The following is a 19,430-nucleotide window of genomic DNA, read 5'->3' on the forward strand; positions in this document are numbered from 1 at the left end:
TTCTTTTGGTACTGTTATCAATAAAGTGTCAAAGAAGCAATTGTTAAAATTGTTAAAGCTATTCTGAACAGAAAAGTGTTACCAACCAAATGAAATACTATTTAATTCTGCTGTCTGACTCTAGATCAACCTTCAATAACATCTGTTTTTGCAAGAAAATAAACTGTTCAACTGGATATATGTGGTCAATTGTAATAACATGGACATTTTATGCTAAGTAGGCCTCCTGAGGGAGGGGGTATTCCCCTGTATACCGATTACCTAATGTTGGAGGAATGCAGTCACAGAACCAGCTTTTCCCTAAATTGCATGTGCATTGGATCTGGGTGTGGAGAGATCCCAACCCCATAAGCTGATGCATCAGGGCCTGGTGTGGCCTCGGCATAGCAGTGACCTGCCCAAGACAGCTAGTATTGCAGAGGTTGGCAGCCGGCTGCCACCATCCCATGTGGAAGATGGCAGTGAGCCAGCATCTGCAAAGATTCTTGCCCAGCCAATTACAGCATGGCTGTTTTAAAAGGGCGCCATGAGCGAGCCTATTAGGGCTCACCATGACATAAATCCAAGATGACCACAGTGAGCCAATCAATGAAAGCCGTCATCACCCTGCCCCCTAGTGCTGGATTATATTCAAACTGTGGCTCAGTTAAACGGCAAGGGGAGAGTGAAGAAGAGCTTTTGAAGAGAGAAGAAGCCAAAAGAGGCATGAAAGATGACAGAAACCCTGGGATAACAGCGCCCATTGTAAAAAAGCTTAAGCAGGCTGCCACTATCCAGGTGAAGATCAGAGGACCGATGCCTGATGGAAGAGGGGTTAGCAAAGATACTGGAAGTCCTGAGGCAGCACTGGCCATTGTAAAAGAGCCAATGCCAGCCAATTGCTCCCCATGTGAAGACTACAGGAAGTCCTGAGGTGATGAGAGTTGGCCCACCTCAGGCAAAGGCCAAGTGGTGGGCATGGCAGAACCAGGCTTGGTTCAGCTGAAGACTACAGGACTGGTGAAACCATTGTTTACATCCCCCTAGACCACCATGGTTCAGGTATTAGGCCCATTGTTTTGCCAGACATTAAGCTTGTGGTGCTGTAGGTGGGCATTAGGCCCCGGAAGTATTGGGGTCATTAGGTCCCATAGGATTCATTTAGCCCTGAGTAGGCAGGCCCTAGGTCCGATCTACTGAGGGTATTAGGCCCTATAGGAATTGCCCCTCCCCAGTTTAGGCATCAATAGGCTGAGGTGCTAAGGGCATTAGGCCCTAAGTAGTATTCTCATTTCAATTTTGTACTAGGCAAGCGCAAAGCCTCAGCTTCTGCAGGCATTAGGCCAAAGTTTAGCTGTGTAAGAGAACCTATTGGTAGGAGCAGTGCTCAAAGTGTGCCGGTATACAATGGTATGGTATACCGGCTCTTCAAGCACTAAGCCCTGCTGTGCCGCCCGATCGAAGATCTGCTGCTCACTGTCAATGTTTGTGATGTTGGTCATCACCCTGTGCTGTGGCATGGGCCAGTGCAATATCGCATACCCGCACCGGCTGTTGAGTCTGCGGCCACCCAGAGTCCCATGTGTTGGGCTAGTGATGCTCCCTGCTGACACATGGGCCTTACAGGGCCTCGTGGGAGCTGTTGATGTTGCGAAAGTTAACTTGTGGGAGCTGCAGTGGCTGCTGGACTCTGCTGGCGTCATGGGAGCCATGGACGCTGCTCTAGCTGCTGGTGTTGCAGGTGACAGCATGACAGGAGCTAATGCTCGAGCCAGGGTGAGAGGTAGTACTGAACCTTCTGCAGCTGTTCGGGCCATGGCTGTGAACAGTGAGCTGAAAGCGGTAGTCCCCAGAGGTGACCACTGTTACTGGAGTGCCGGAGGAGGGACTCTTTGGGGATGTGGCTGGAAATAGTGTGGACCTGCTGAGAGGTCTGAGGCCACTGTGGGGCATAATGTTATCAGGGGAATCATAATGTGTAAAGGGCATTAATAATGGGTGGCAAAGTTTGTAGAGGGCATTACTCTGTGACATCACTTGGAAAGGGCATTACTGTGTGTGGCATAATGTGTATAAGGGACATTACTGTGTGTGGCATAATATGTTATAAGGAGCAGAACTACTGCATGGGATACCATGTTGTGGTACACTACACTAATGAAAAGGGGGCACGTCTTAAGAACATACCCTCTTTTGAGTGGGCAAGCCTTTTTTTTCCGGTGCGCACTCCTCTAGCGTGCACATAAATACAACCATAGACTTTCTATACCCCCACAACAAACTTCCCACTTCGACCACGAGGCACTAGTGTTTTGTGTATACTGCATGTGTTCAATGCTTAAGGGGTAATTATACTATTGCCTTGTTTTGCTATTGCTTTGTTGGTATTATTGTCTTGTTTGTACTATTGCCTTTACACTACTACAGTGTTGGTGGGAATGGCTTGCCAGGGAGTATATCAGTAGTGATAGGTATTGCACTATGCACAGCCTGTGAATGTTGTTGTCCATCAGGTCAGCTAGCATTAAGGCTTAATGTGAAGTCAGGTTTTTGCGGGTTGTTCCCTGATATTTCGCACTGAGGTGTAACCAAGTCTGAGCGAGGCCAAAAGTGCCAGTGATGACCATCCACTGATCCCAGTGGAGGTCATCCAGGTTTAGCGAGTGTTTTCCTTTCCAGGGTCCGCAAGCAGGATTACCATCTACACCGTCTGTGTCCGACGTGTTCCAGGACTGTATCATCCATATATTTTTCAATCAAGGAATATAGGTTGCACATGGTCACTCTCCATGATTTATGTGGTGTGTCCGTTCTTTATTCTATACTTTTATATATTTGTTCTGCTTTTTAAAATAGATTAGTCATACTAATACTTTGATTTACTGGCCTCCTATATTTCTGTCCTGATTCAAGATGACATGCAGATTTTTTTTTTGCAAGAGATATTATTATGTTATCAGAGCCACCCTCTATGTTTCCATTCATTTTTCAATGAAATTCAGAGCAAATAATTTATTTTTTTCTCATTACTTGGATTGCAAATACTGTCATGGAATTTAGATTAACAAAATTTATTTAGTAACAAAAGAATTTAACAATCTCAGCACCATATACATGAAATGTACTTTGATTTCCAGAGAGTCACCAGTGTAAGTTTTCTTCCCTGTGGTGCTCTCAGAAAACACTGTAGTTTGCAGTAACCATGATTAATAGAACTAGTAAGACAGAATGAACCTAGCTTACATAAATAAAGTCATCATGTGCTCTTGAGGACACCCAATCTACTTTACAGTACAAAGACAAAGCAATCAATATAAAACATTACTGTGTGCTATGATGCTGGACTTCCTAGGTCTGTCTGAATCACTATTGATTATGGTGATGTCATCACCAGTGTTATACTACAGAAAGTGGAGACTTGATCTTACAGGAAGATATACAGGGAGGAGATACTTCTTGGTCTTATTGCTTTCAGCAGCTCTCCTACAGCATTCCAAATGCATAATAATAATAATAATAATAAAAAAAATATTATTTTAGGGACATTTTGAATTGCCATTGTTGCCCATAGTAACACATGCTTGGCCATGGAGCATGCACAGTGCTAAAAATAGCAAAATCAGTAAAAAAAAATTAACTTGCATTAAACTCTGCATAAACCCCATACCCCATAATGTATTTTTTTCTAAACTTTGACTCCAAAAGAATGGTCTGACTGACAGCAAAAATGTAAATAGTGACATGTCTTCCTGAATAAGCACATCAATTGAGAAACTATTGCATACTGTATAATGTAATATATATATATAATATATATATTGTGAGAGGATCACCAGAGATGGCGATAGTGAGCCATGTATTCTGTGTGGGGCTGGAGGGATCCGCCCACACAGGGTAGATAAACTGAATTTTGCCACACCTTTGGGCTGCCTTGTGGAAGAGTTTCAAGTGTGGGCTGATGAGAAGGCAGACCAGTCAGGCTGCCATTGGAGACAGTCTAAGTGGAACTGTGGCAGCCAGAGAGCCCAGTGAAGCTAAGCCAAGCCATTGGGGCCAAGGGGCCTAAGTCTAGACTTGCAGAAGGCAGGGAGGACCACAAACCTCTCAGACTGTAAGACATAAAAGCAGCTAAGCTACAGGCTAATGAAGCCAGTGTCCATAACTGCAGGAGGCATGGAGGACCACAAGATAAACATTGTGTGAAAGTCAGACAAGAGCCTGTGATAGACTCTTCAGGAAGCAGAGAGAGACTTTGGACATAGGGGTCTATTTACTAAGCAGTGTTAGGAGACAAAGTGAAATGAGATAAGGTGCCAGCCAATCAGCTCCTAACTGCCATGTCACAGGCTGACTTAGAAAAATTACAGTTGGGAGCTGATTGGCTGGCACCTTATCTCATTTCACTTTGTCTCCTAACACTGCTTAGTAAATAGACCCCTTTATTTGCATACTAGCTGCCCAAGGTTAGTCAGGGGCAAAGAAGTAAGTCAGTGCCCTAAATGGTGGCTAGGCATTTGTTGTTTTCTTTCTACAGTATGCTGACAGTATAGCACTTATCTTTTATTTATACCTGAAAAGACTTGTGGACCCTGACTGAGCACCATACACTGCACCACTGACACCCATCTGCCAGCTAATTACCCCAAGTCATCACAAAATATATATGTACACACACACACACATATATATATAGATACATAGGGCCTGATTCAGCAAGGATTGCTAATACACCCGTAATCGTCCAATTGTTGCGTTCTACACATGCATACGCATCACACTGCGCGAGTCAGCCACTGTGATCGGGACTGCGATTGTAGAGTCTAGGCAGACCCATCGCAGAGTGATTGACAGGAAGTACCATTAGTAGGTGGTGACAGAGGGGGGGTCGGGGAACGCAGGCATGCCAGTGCGTTCGCACACCGTTTCAGAGGTGTGCATACATTAAATTAGCCATTGCAAAGCCATATGCAGCCTGAGGTCTCATGGTGTACGTGGCTATTAGCAATTTCTGAATAAGGTCAGGGCTTGTGCAAGTGTGTGTATGGGTCTGATGGTACTTGATTGTACCAATGGTTTTGCTATTCTGCTAAGTATTACGGATGTGTGTTTGGTAAAGTGGGCGTCCTTGTGCATACGCAGTATTGCGACCCTTAGTGAATCAGTCCCATTGTCTTCATTCTAGCACACTGCACCTGTTACAACCCGTGCAGTTCCTCTCTGCTGCTTGAGGTGTCTCTCTCTGCTCTGGTGCTTCTAGCACACTCAGTTGATGCAACAAACTGATGAAATACAGCACTTTGTGTACTAGAAGCACCAGAGAGCGACACCCCAGGCAGGATAGAGGAACTGCACGGGTTTTATCCCGTGCAGGGTGCGAAAATGAACACTGTATAGATACACATATTTATATATATATATATACAGTCAGGTGCATAAATATTGGGACATTGACAGAATTTTCATATTTTGTCCTCTATTCACCACCACTATGGCTTTGAAATGAAACAAACAAGATGTGCTTTAACTGCAGACTTTCAGATTTAATTTGAGGGTAATTACATCCAAATCAGGTGAACGGTGTAGGAATTACAACGGTTTCTATATGTGCCTCCGACTTTTTAAGGGGCCAAAAGTAATGGGACTATCAACTCAAAAGCTATTTCATGGACAGGTGTGGGCTATTCCCTCGTTATTTCATTATTAATTAAGCAGGTAAAAGGTCTGGAATTGATTCTAGGTGTGGCATTTGCATTTGGAATCAGTTGCTGTCGACTCTCAATATGAGATCCAAACAGCTGTCACTATCAGTGATGCAAGCCATCATTAGGCTGAAAAATCAATACAAACCCATCACAGAGATAGCAAAAACATTAGGTGTCGCCAAATCAACTGTTTGGAACATTCTTAAAAAGAAAGAATGCATCGGAGAGCTCAGCAACACAAAAAGACCCGGAAAACCACGGAAAACAACTGTGGTGGATGACAGAAGAATTATTTCCCTGGTGAAGAAAAACCCCTTCACAACAGTTGGCCAAATCAAGAACACTCTCCAGGAGGTAGGTGTATATGTGTCAAAGTCAACAATCAAGAGAAGACTTCACAAGAGTGAATATAGAGGGTTCACCACAAGATGTAAACCATTGGTGAGCCTCAAAAACCGGAAGACCAGATTAGAGTTTGCCAAACAACATCTAAAAAAGCCATTACAGTTCTGGAACAACATCCTATGGACAGATGAGACAAAGATCAACTTGTACCAGAGTGACGGGAAGAGAAGAGTATGGAGAAGGAAAGGAAGTGCTCATGATCCAAAACATACCACCTCATCAGTGAAGCATGGTGGTGGTAGTGTCATGGCGTGGGCATGAATGGCTGCCAATGGAACTGGTTCCCTTGTATTTATTGATGATGTGACTGCTGACAAAAGCAGCAGAATGAATTCTGAAGTATTTCGGGCAATATTATATGCTCATATTCATTCAAATGCTTCAGAACTCAGTGGATGGCGCTTCACAGTGCAGATGGACAATGACCCGAAGCATACTGCAAAAGCAACCAAAGAGTTTTTTAAGGCTAAAATGTGGAATGTTATGCAATGGCCAAGTCAATCCCCTGACCTGAATCAGATTGAGCATGCATTTCACTTGATGAAGACAAAACAGAAGGGAAAATGCCCCAAGAACAAGCAGGAACTGAAGACATTTGCAGTAGAGGCCTGGCAGAGCATCACCAGGGATGAAACCCAACGTCTGGTGATGTCTATGTGTTCCAGACTTCAGGCTGTAATTGCCTGCAAAGGATTTGCAACAAAGTATTAAAAAGTGAAAGTTAGATTTAGGATTGTTTAGCTTGTCCCATTACTTTTGGCCCCTTAAAAAGTGGGAGGCACATATAGAAATCGTTGTAATACCTACACTGTTCACCTGATTTGGATGTAATTACCCTCAAATTAAATCTGAACGTCTGCATTTAAAGCACATCTTGTTTGTTTCATTTCAAAGCCATTGTGGTGGTGAATAGAAGCCAAATAATGAAAATTCTATCAATGTCCCAATATTTATGCACCTGGCTGTATATATATATACACAATCATGACGTCCTGATGAAAATTCTTTGAAAAGAATTGAAACGTTGACTCATTCTACGGAGCTGCCGTGTCATATTTTGATAAATGGTTTGAGTGCTACTTTCCCTGATTGCATTTCTTAAATTGAGTAAGGCACCTTACAGGTATTGAAGGTTTAGGTGATAGTGCCGAGTATTTGGACTTTATATATATATATATATATATATATATATGGGTGATGGAGGACCGGCACTCTGCTGTACTAATGGTGAATACGCCCCCGTGCCATCCATAACTAATAGCATAAATGGAAGGAGAGTTGGCGGCACTTGAGGTCTAGAAATCAGGGTTTAATGAACACCCAATACACCTTTTTTAGAAATCAGGGTTTAATGAACACCCAATACACCAACGTTTCGGGGTCGCATGCCCCTTTGTCAAGGTAACCAGCACATAAATAAGAAAGAAGAAAAGCGCTTACCTTATACCCGGAGAAACTCGCCAAGAGTGTGAAGTCAGGACGCCACCCAGGACCCCACGTGACGCTGCCGGAGTCCCGCACTGAAGACGTCATCGCGACTAGCCACACGGGTAACCATGGAAACCCGGATGCTAGTGCTTTGACGCGGCTCGCCATCCTGTGAGAGAAACATTTAAAATAGTAAAGTGGTGTATTGGGTGTTCATTAAACCCTGATTTCTAGACCTCTAGTGCCGCCGACTCTCCTTCCATTTTTATATATATATATATATATATATATATACTGTACACACTTATGTGTGTGTGTATATATATATATATATTAAATTCATCTTCTGATTTTCATTTCAAGGGCATTCTTTACCCACAATAACTAGAATAACCTGCCAGTGGTGTACACGTTTATATATCCTCCTTCCTTAGAAAGTACCTCAAAATATTGGAGAAGTCCAATATAGTGTATTACCATTTATTATACATTTAAAACATACAACGAAGTATGGTATAATGCGTACCAAAAGATATATGTTAAAAGGCTTATCTGAAATCTTTAGTTTGGATCTGGGTCCTGAAAACGGCCAAAACAGATTCCAAGATCGTAATGTGTCCAGATAAGGTTTTCAGCATACAATTGGATAGTTCAAATCATAGACAGATACAAAATAATCCTTTTGAAATATATTCATACATATCATATACATGTAGAACATCCATAAAATACCTTTTAAAACTTTTTAAGATATATAAAATTGTTAAAACAATTTTATAACAATTTATGACCTCATTTCTGATTTGGGGGTTACTCATTGCCTCTTATCTTTTGATACCCTTACCTATATCCAGGATCCTTATTAATCCAGCCCCTAATATATTGCTTTCGTGGGTACTCACTGTATGCTTATTCAAGGAGATCTGTTTTTGAAACCCTTTGTTGAAATCTATATTTTCCCCGGGTGTCCGTACTGAAAGTGACATCACTTCTAGTTACTTGTGTTCCACAAAGAGTGCATAAAGTTCCCATAATGTTTGGGCTTCTAGACCGGAAGTGACATAACTTCCTCTTCATAATTGTTTGTTTACACTCTACAGAAACTGGCAGTTTCTATTTCCGTTTGCCTTTGCATTCCACCCTGGAATGCACCTCCATTTTATCTGTGGCTAAGTTTAGTTCTATCTTGGAGATAGGTAATAAGATATATCTATGTGCTAAGTTTATTCTACATGTATAAGAAGTTATTTGAAAATATTAAAACATATAACTAAAACTAGAATCATCTACTCCTTACAGGATTCATTTAAATTCAAAATTGGAGTTTAAACCAAATGGGACAAGGGTTTTTACATCATGGATATATCTCATTTCTATTTTTGCTAAGATATCTCCTGTTCCCTTTCTTCTCTAATTTTCCTCTATTTTCCTTATCCCTGTCAATTGTTTGATGGACTTAAAGGAACGGTTATGGGCACTACCACCACCCTCCCAAATTATTTAAACCCTCAAAGTGGCAGCATAATTCAGAACAGTTGATCCAATTAGGAAAACATCATATATTAACATGAATTCAAACTACTAAACATTCATATCGGAGACATGAAAGTATACAGAAACTAGAGATGTGTGGTTTGGTTTTGGCTCAGGATTTCCAGCCCATTCGGAATTTGGAACTTCCCAAGTTCGGATGTCAGAATGAGGCAGAATGAGCCAGAAAAAGACAAAATGTCATCTTTCTCAGACATCTGTGCCAAAATCTTAGTGAAAGGTGATGTTTTGCCTCATTCAGAGATCCAAACATGGCGGGAAGATTTAAGCCAAAACCAACCCTCTAACAGAAGCATCTCAACATTAATTAGAAAATCCATAACACCCGTAATCAACTAAACTATCCATGCCAACACATTACAGTGAAGCTATTACACATCTCACAACAAATGAAAATGAGCACATTGAGGTAGAGCTGCCTATACTATACTAGTAACATCTACAGTATAGGAAATAAATAAGCCACAAAAGTCCAAATGTTACATAGTAAATCACTAATCCTACAAGGTCCATCTCATAATGACCTCAACATCAATCACAAATTACACTAAGAAGCACATTCTTTCACTTCTGGTCTCGTATCACTGTCACCATGGAATAGTTCACAAGGTACAAAATACATTCTTTTGCCTAGTCTAGAAAAACTTCAGGGCTCCAATAGCTTTTTGCCCTTTTCTACAGATCCAATTTCCCCTCCTAGGCATTAAAAATGCAGGTAAAATGCATCTAAAAACAGAAAGGTTTATAAGAATTAATATAGCACAGTTCACTAGTGGATATGAGGTCACAACTACTTGTGACTCTGTTAAAATTAATCTACCTTCATCTGTCCCAGGTGGCAAAAATACATTTTAGACCTAAGTTGGCAGAAAAATTGTGTTTGTCCTGAGCCATACATACAGTAATGTATAATAAAACAATCAATAAATAAATGCATTTTATTTTTCTTTATGTGAAAGTATGTTTCAAACATATACCTTATTTTCTTAAATGCATATCTTTAATGCATGGCCATTATGAAATCCAAGGTGCTAATTTTGAGTACACTGCAGGAAAAATTCACATTTTATTTTTAAGGGCAAAACAACATATTTTTTTTATTTTATTTAATTTTAATTTTCACTTTATTTGTATACACTTTTTACTTCTGTTTGCACTTAACTACATTTTATATGGATAATACAATGTTTGCATGTATTAATAACAATGCCAATACACTATTTAAGACGTGCATGTACAGTATATGCAGGTGTAAAGCTAGGCTTTGTTACACAAGGCAAAAATAACAGCTTGGCACCTCCCTCCCCCGAACACCTGTAGATAGTGGCCATCATCAGCACGCTTGAATATAGTGTCAACATTGTAAAGACAGAAATATTTGTAGGGTGAGGATTAAACACATTTTCCATCCCATTACATTAAGCTGACAGGGCCTGCTGGATTTATTCTGTGGTTCTGGGGTGTATTAATGTTTAAATCCAGCATGCAGGCACCACAGTCTTAAGACTCAAAGGTAAAAATAGCTGCCTGTACTGCACTACCTCATCCACCACAGAACATAGCAGTGATCATCATACAATAAAGAGAGCATCACTGACCAATATACAATACAGAGAGCATAAGTGACCCCCTTATAATATAGAAAGCAACAGTGACCACCTTATAATGCATAAAGCATCAGTGACTGCCATATAATACAAATAATATCAGTGACTGCCATATAATACAGAGAGTGCAAGTGACCTCAATAAAATGCAGAGAGCATCAGTTGTAAAGTGCAATGAAATATAGGGTTGCGTATGGGTTGCCAGGTGCTCAGGATCCCAGCGCTCAGAATCCCGATGCCAGCATACTAACAGCTACTGGTAAGTACCCTACCCCTAAACCTAACCCTCCCTCCATGCAGCCTAAACCTAACCTTCTGTCCTTCAGCCTAAACCTAACCATTTCTCCCCGCAGCCTAACCCTAACCCTCACCCACACAGCCTAACCCTCCCTCTAGTGCCTAACCCTAACTCTAACCCCAATACTTAGTGCCAGGATGTCAGCGGCCAGGATGCTGGCACCATGATTCTGACAAGCACCAGTATCATAACTATATCCTGAAATATGCTGGTGCTATATAAGTAAATTTAACAAATTAATAATAAAATAGTCAGCAATTGCCATATGATAAAGACAGCACCAAATAAAACAGAGAACATCAGTGACCACCATATTATACAAATTATATTTTCTAGTCTTACAATATATTTCCCTCATCAATAATTAACCCTTTCTCAAAAAAATATTCAGCATCACAGTAACAATACCATTTAACATAATATATTTAACCCATTTACAATAATTATTTTAATGATCCCCATTATTAATTAGCCCCAACATCATCAAATTAATCCATTCTTATACATTGATCACCTAATTACCACCCAGTCTCATTATAGAAAAGCCCTTCATCTTAATTGACTAGAATAAAGCATTAACCCATTACCCCCTTATCCTTAACATTACCTACCATAGTCTATACTCCCCAAACCCTTACCTGCTGGAGATTTCTTGTGATATTCTTGCGATATTCTTGCAGCCAAAGCAGTGTTCATTGAGCAGCATCCTGTCACACATTGTCAATCAGTGGCCTCAGCCCTCATCACCTCAGCCCCTTATCACTGTCCTCAACCCCTCAACACTGCAGCTGCACAGTCTGCCTCAGTGTGATTGACTCACTCACTGTGCACAGGTGGGGATGATGTGTGATGACATAACCTATGAAATCATGCTGTGTCACCATCTGTAGGATGACAACCGAGCTGCACCTTCACCACCTGTAAGAGCCCAGCACTGCCCGCGAAATGCTACTAGGATGCAGCATCATGGGCATGGGTCTGTTTCTGCTATGGGGTGGTGCCCCTGTGTGGCCACTCAGCTGGAATGGGCCTCGTGCCAGCCCAGTGGCCACTAACAGGTGGGTACAAACCTCCATTGTGCTTTCACTGCTCCCAGTGATCTGTCCTCAGTGTATGTGAGTGGTGGGCCAGGGCCTATCTCCTTCTCTGAGTGCTCTGAAGGTTGACTGGGCCTCCCCTCACCCCTAGTGCACAGCAGCTAGACTGATATTTATGGAGATTACAGATATTTTTTTAAATATAGGTTGCTTTCATAAGATAAAAATCTTCCATGGCAAACAGACACATTCTATCATACAGTAACAGTTAATAAAATGTTCATTCATAGTGACAAGGCTAATTTAAACATCTTACTGTATCTCCATCACATTTTTTAAAAACCTCAATGTTTTTTGTTATTATTACTTTGAAGACATATTTCCCTTCCTACATGTCTTGATCATGTGCTACAACACATCTATTTTCTGCAAATTTGGAAATAGATGTCTATCAATCTTGACTCGCTGCTTCTAAATCAGTTCAGCAAAGAAGGCTGAGGCAGCCTGTCATGGTGAATTAATATGATGGAATGCCATGGTAACATAATTACAAATAGCAGCAAACAATATTGATTAATTCTGCAACTGAATCTCTGTACAGTACAGAAACAAACTTTGTACACAGTGCTTAACTGGTCAATATATTGTTTGGTGTAAATACTACACCTGTACTATAATTAAATGTTGCTTATTTTACAAACATTATAAAACTTATTAGATACAAGTAAAAGACATGTTGGATTTTAACCAACAGACAGGATTCAGCAGTGATTTGCTGACATTTAACACAAACCCTAGCAATCCTCAATGTTGGTAGATTTTACTGATGGACTAAGGAAGTTGAAGGTGCTAAAGTGACATTTAAGATGTGTTTATTGAGGAGAAATGATGATATCTACATAATAAGCAAGAAAGCATGTCTGTTTGTCCTTTATGCACTACCAGAGTTTTGGAATTAGCTCCACCAAATTTAGCATGGTGGTGTAGTTTGACCAGGATCAGGTTTTACACAGGTTCCAGGGCTGGCTCAAGTGGAAATTGGCAGTCTGCCGAAAACTTGTGTGAAAGCTACAAAAGACCCATCACTTTAATGAGGAAGGCGTCAGCCCAGCAATAGAAAATAGAATGCATTGTAAATGTATTTTTGTAAATACATTATGTAATCAATATTAATATCCATAGTGTAACCCACAACAAATTGGTGAGAGCTATTATATGTATAATACAAATACATTTATTTACATCAGCAAATATATAATACAAAAACATTTATTTACATCAGCAAATATATCATGTAACCACCTAACTAGTTATTCATTACCAGTAATATACCTATAATTAGAACAATTTTATGCTTAGCTAAGAAAGTTAAACACATGGAATTGCAATTTTATATATTGTGGTATAAATATCAATGTAATTTGTATAACAGACAATCCATTTAACTCAATTAAATTCATGTATTAATGTATTTTATAGTTAAGTTACCAGAGTTGGGCTCATCATTTCAGCTCTTTTTATAATACATATAATTTGTACTCTAGTCCTATTAAATAAGACTTGCACTTGTTTTATGATCCAGTTGAACTTTAACTGAAGATTGAAAAAGTCTCCTATCCATGTAATAGCACTCTAGTGATTAGCTGACTAAGAAATGCAAGGTCTCTATCCTTTCAGCAAGTATTCAAGTCTCCCTGTGATAGTTACACTAAATGTGGTGATTAACATATGACTACTCTGTATTCATTGGAAAAATATATTGTTTCCTTTCTGTTTACTTTGATTAACTTGATGTAAACAAGGGAATATAAAAAATACATTATTTGTTCCTATATTCAATATATAAATATGTAGTGTGCTACTTTCAACAGTCACTCCTCTCTTTCACAAAATATCAGCTCTTCTCTACAGAATGGATGCCAAAATGTCTACTCACTTCAGTCTTCTCTGTTCTACTGTTTCTTGTGATGTCACTTTCCTGTAAAATACTGCTATACTGAATCTGTTTCTATTCCATTAGCACTAGCTGTCACTTTTCTGTATCTACTTTCTGTGCTATTTCTCACTTTATTACAGTACAGTACTTCAAAAGTTTTTGTTTATAATCTGTTCAAACTCCGTCCTTATTTTATATGGAGAGAGTCTTGTTGGCTACTTGAAAAGGCAAAGTAAAAAAAAAGTTCAGCTTTAATGCCTACAAATTGTAGTATTCTGATGGCATTGTAAATACATCAGTTAACAAAGAAATGTTCCAGATTTTGACAAGAGACTGATTGAGATGTTTTTATCCACTGTGGTTAGAGAAGTGCTTCTAGATATATCTTATGAACCTATTTCAGATGGAAATATAACATAATACAATTTAAACCATCATTAAGTAAAACACTATGGGCCTCATTTATTAATGAGTTTTATCACCAAAACGAGTGATAAATTTCACTGTGTATGATAAATGGTGCTCCAGCCAATCAGCTCCCAACTTCCAACTGTTAGAAAAATGACAGTTGGGCGCTGATTGGCTGGAGCACCATTTATCATACACAGTAAAGTGTATCACTTGTTTTGGTGATAAAACTCGTTAGTAAATGGGGGCCTATGTTCACTATGATGTGTAAAGACCCAGAGAAAAAGTCTTAACTAGTGGGTGTCTTGCACCCCGGTGTCCATATACTCCCTTTGTAAAATTACTTCAAACCTCAAGGTGGAAATAGCTCCATAGTAGCATTAACTGTTGGACATTTGTGTGTACAGGTGTGGTGGTATGGCAGAGTTATGGACAGCAGCAGAATGCATTATCACTACAGACAGCCCAGTTGCTTAATCAGTAGGATGGTTATTAAAAGATATGTCATGTACAGTCCTACTTACTTTGTTATAATTGTTATAATGGAGTGGAGCTTGAGTGGAGCGGGGTTTGATGCAGCTCACCAGCCGGCGACTATATATAGCTGGCGGGTAACAGTGTAGATACTGGAACAGAGGTAATTGCAGGGAAAAATGCTGGGTCTCTCAGAGCTAGGTGAGAAATGTCAATCTCCCACTGTGTCACTCTCTCACAGTAAATACAAGATGGCCCTGCACATGCCAAGTAGTAACTGGTGGCCATTTTGGACCGGGGAGTGCAGCCTTCTTGGAGAAACAAAATGGAATGTTGGTAGTAGCACACTCCCTTATCAACATTAACCACCTAGTGGAAATAAATCCCAGTGGCATAACCCCCTCCACACCCAGTGTTAAAAAGTCCCACTGTGGCACTACCCAAATCCCCATGCTTATACCTGTGTCAAAATGTAACTAATCACTCTGCAGAGCGCAGCAGAGCATGTGACATAGGGAATTGATCAACAGTCCCCAATGCTGCAGCTGTTCTCTGTACTCACAGGGTAATCTAGCCCACAGTTTAGCTGTATATGAAATCACCCCGAAGGCTGTCTGCCAATATAAGAAGGGCTTGTCAAGATGTGCTCTATTATTAATAGCATAGTCCTCCTAAGTTGCAACCAACATCTCCTTAAATTTGTGGGAGGTTGCCTGGGTGGTAGGAAATCTCCATTGTCTATGAGAACCTATACTACATGAATGCTCTAACTGTAAACAAATAGAGGCATAATCAGGCACTAAAATAGGATCAATTGTTGTGGGACCCTTAATAGTGAGAGAGTTTGAGAATATTCAATAGTTAATTTAATAAAATGATATGTGGTGTATAAAAATAAGAAAACCCCTTAAGGATCAGATTCTGGTGTCGCCAACTGTCTGTTAAGTGTAGCTGGTGTCGAAGCTGGATGACTGGCTGAGACCTAATCTTGTAAATTAATATCTGGCGACAGCATTTTGTGTCACCTCTGACGACGCCATTTTGCGTCCTCAGTATGATACCATTGTGTACGATGCTATATTTGATTATTAGTGTTGTGCGTCTGTTTTGCTACTGCATAATGTTGAAAGTCCAATCAAAACCTGTATGCACATTAGATAATACATATAAAACATACAAGGTGCACAACGCATAGTTGCGCTGTACATCAAAGCAGATAAGCACAAAATTCATAGACGCACAACACATACTAGCGAATTTACACAATAATCTCACACATGCAATCACTTCTAACAAGGTTCCCAAGCATTAAGGTTAATATTAGATGTTTTATTAGCGAATACTTATGTTGTGAAATGTAATATATTTTAGGTACATAAGCTAGTAGACATGTCATGTTTGGTACCATTCTAAATCACTGTTTATTTGCAGATCTCCAGTTCTACCAGCAAGGAGATCGCATCATACGTCTGCAAGTTATGAATTATAGGAAATTAGTGGTCAGAATGTAAATCTGTATGTAGTGTCTTTTGGCTAGTTTAAACCAATTCTTCGGTGGGAAAACCACACAAAGCAACGTCTGAAGAACTGGGACATACCCCTATTGATGATGTCCAGTAGCAAGACCCAATGGAAATCTGTCAATTAGTTTCTTTGTTGTGTAAGGTATATAACCTGAGTACTGATTATAGTATACAGCCATTCTTCTTGGATGACCACAGGCTTCTGGATAGATGACTGTATACTGGGACCTGTGCACACACGTATGTATTGGCTTGTACATTTGTATTTACTTGCTTTTTGCACTAATTGTCTAGGTCAATTAGTGCAAAAGCACTAGGTTATACTTTTCATTCAACAATAAAACTTTTTGTACTTTGGAACCACAATTGGATTGGAAAGCAATTATTTCTTATGCGACTTGTAGCGCTAAACAGCGACATTTAGGAATAGCGATTAAAGAGGGGTATCAATAATGGTCACATATACCATATGCCAACTCTAGCTGTGGAGGGAAGTGGGGCTAAAATTTTGTCTATCCAACATATTTTAAGTCACCATATTAAAGTCACCTCCAAATAAGATAGAAAATTCATTTTGGAATACATTTTTGCTATAAGATCTAAAAAATAAAAGATGTACTGCAAGAATTGAGGGTATTGCCTATGATATAATAATTACCCAATATGGTGGCCTCTAGTATGACATATTGCCCCATTATGTCTATAATAGTACTGTATTGTCAACGAGGAGATCCTTACGAGCCAGAATAATCACACCTCTAGGCTTAGAGTTGAACAAAGGTTTTGGGTATGGGATCCTGGCAGTCAGGGTGCCGGCAGTCAGAATACCGACAGCGGCATCCTGACAGTCAGAATCCCAAACCAACTAGGTAAGTACCTTTACCCCTAACCCACCCCCTAAACCTAACCCTCCCTCCCCCTAACTACAATACTTACCTTTGGGATGCCAGCGGTCAGGATTCTGGTCCCAGGATTCCGACTGCTGTTGGGATTCCTGTGCCAGTATTTTGATCACCGGCATCTCAACCCCAGGATGCTGACTACATCTTGGTGAATAGTTTTTAAACAAAATAGCACAAATTAAAGATAACATTTAGTAAAAATTCACATAGAGAGGACAACAAAATCCACTTCCACCAATCAATATGAAATTGTAATAAGAAGGTGGATAATGAACAATAGCTTGCACATATCCTAAAATATTAGTAATTCTCTATAAATTGTGTCCTCTGGCCTGCCGTGATAGTCTTTACATTCAGCATCTACAGTACCTGTAAATATTTTGAGATAATAATTAAAACCCATGGTCATTTCTATAGGAATGAAATTGAACTTTGGAAAATAAACATTGCAAGTCATTGGTTTTTAGTGAGACTACACAAGGTATTGTATGTAATAGACATTTACATATGAGCTATGAATATATTATTTACATATACTATATTGATGTTAAAATGTGTAAACTACAGTAAATAATATCTGTATAAATGGTAAATTCTGCTGTCATTGGTTATAATCAATGTGTTTTGCCACCCTTAGTCTACTTAAGGAAAACATATGTTGTAAAAATTAGAGATGTGCACATGGTTCTAAATCATCGTCGTGTTTTGATTTTGGTATAACCAAACTCAAGTGTTTTGGTTTTCTTTAAAAATGTATAAAAACACTTAAACCTGTTTTTGTTCATGTAATATTATTAACTTCAATAACATCAATTTCCAGTCATTTCCAGTAAATTTTGACCATCTCACAACACCTGAAATAACAAGGAAGGGACTTAAATGCAATCCAAAATAAGTGAATCCATTTTTGAGATCTGAGTTACGAACTTGTGAGAGAGTTGGAACTCAGTTCTACTCGGAACCCAGAAGTGATCCAATTTGGGACTCGGTTCAACTTGGAACCCCAAAGTTCGGGTGTGTTTGGTTTTCAGCAAAATCGAACCACTTATCTCTAAAGTATGTGAAAGCTCTCTGCCTTTTGTATTGTGACATATTTGTCTATGACTTTTAATACCCGTATACATTTTTGTATCAAATACATTGTCTTAAGGGATAAGTGTCAAGATCCTGGGCTCACTCTCAGATACAACAATATGGAACAGCTTGTCATGACGCAGGCGCACCTTGGTCATTTACCATAATACACAATTTCACTGCCACCACAAAAGGGCTAAAGGAGCCTTTGCATTTCCCAAACAAATTATTAATAAGTCACCTTCAGTTAAACACAGGTCTGTAGCATGGGCCTGACAGGCTCACAGGTTCATTAAGAATCACAAAGAAATATGCTAAATTTAATGAGTTTAATACGAAAAATATTTCTAAGGCTTAACTACAATAAATGATTAAATAAAATGACAGACATATTTATACATACAACACAATTTCAGAAATCATATAAAAGGGAGGATTCAGAGAATATGGAACTTACAATAAGACACATATTCCTGGAGTATGGGAGATCACTAGAAAGTTAGTTTTAGGCGCATCTCAACCAGAAGGCTGCTCCCCGGAAATGGACGTGGATTGCTGGGGGGGCATTTCTATTTATAGATCTCTAATTATTTGTTCCTACTTAAACAGATTCTCCCTATCAGGTCAGCAGGGCTTGAGATTAATAGAACCCCCCCCCCCTGTGTCTTTCAATGCAGGGTTACCTGGCCAAACAAACAGGATCCCTGTCATTAAGATGTTTGACTACGTAACTCCCTCTTCAACCCTACCTTCCTGGGTCAATGTAAACATACAGTCCTTATCTTATCTATAGCATACCACAGATGCATACAGGATTCTTTTAAAAGTGGAGTACCTGACCTTGCTTTAAAAAGAGGAGGTCTGGTTGTGGGATTTACAATCCAGGACACTCTGAATCCAGGGGTCATAAAATGGAGAGGGCTAGTTGTTCTCCACACATTTATTTATTTATTACCAGTTATTTATATAGTGCACACATATTCCGCAGCGCTTTACAGAGAGTATTTACCCATTCACATCAGTCCCTGCCCCAGTGGAGCTTACACTCTATGTTCCCTATCACATGCGCACACACATACACACTAGGGTTAATTTGTGTTGGGAGCC

The sequence above is a fragment of the Taudactylus pleione genome, unplaced genomic scaffold (genome assembly GCF_031769625.1).
Source record: "Taudactylus pleione unplaced genomic scaffold, aTauple2 ptg000019l, whole genome shotgun sequence".
Taxonomy (NCBI): domain Eukaryota; kingdom Metazoa; phylum Chordata; class Amphibia; order Anura; family Myobatrachidae; genus Taudactylus; species Taudactylus pleione.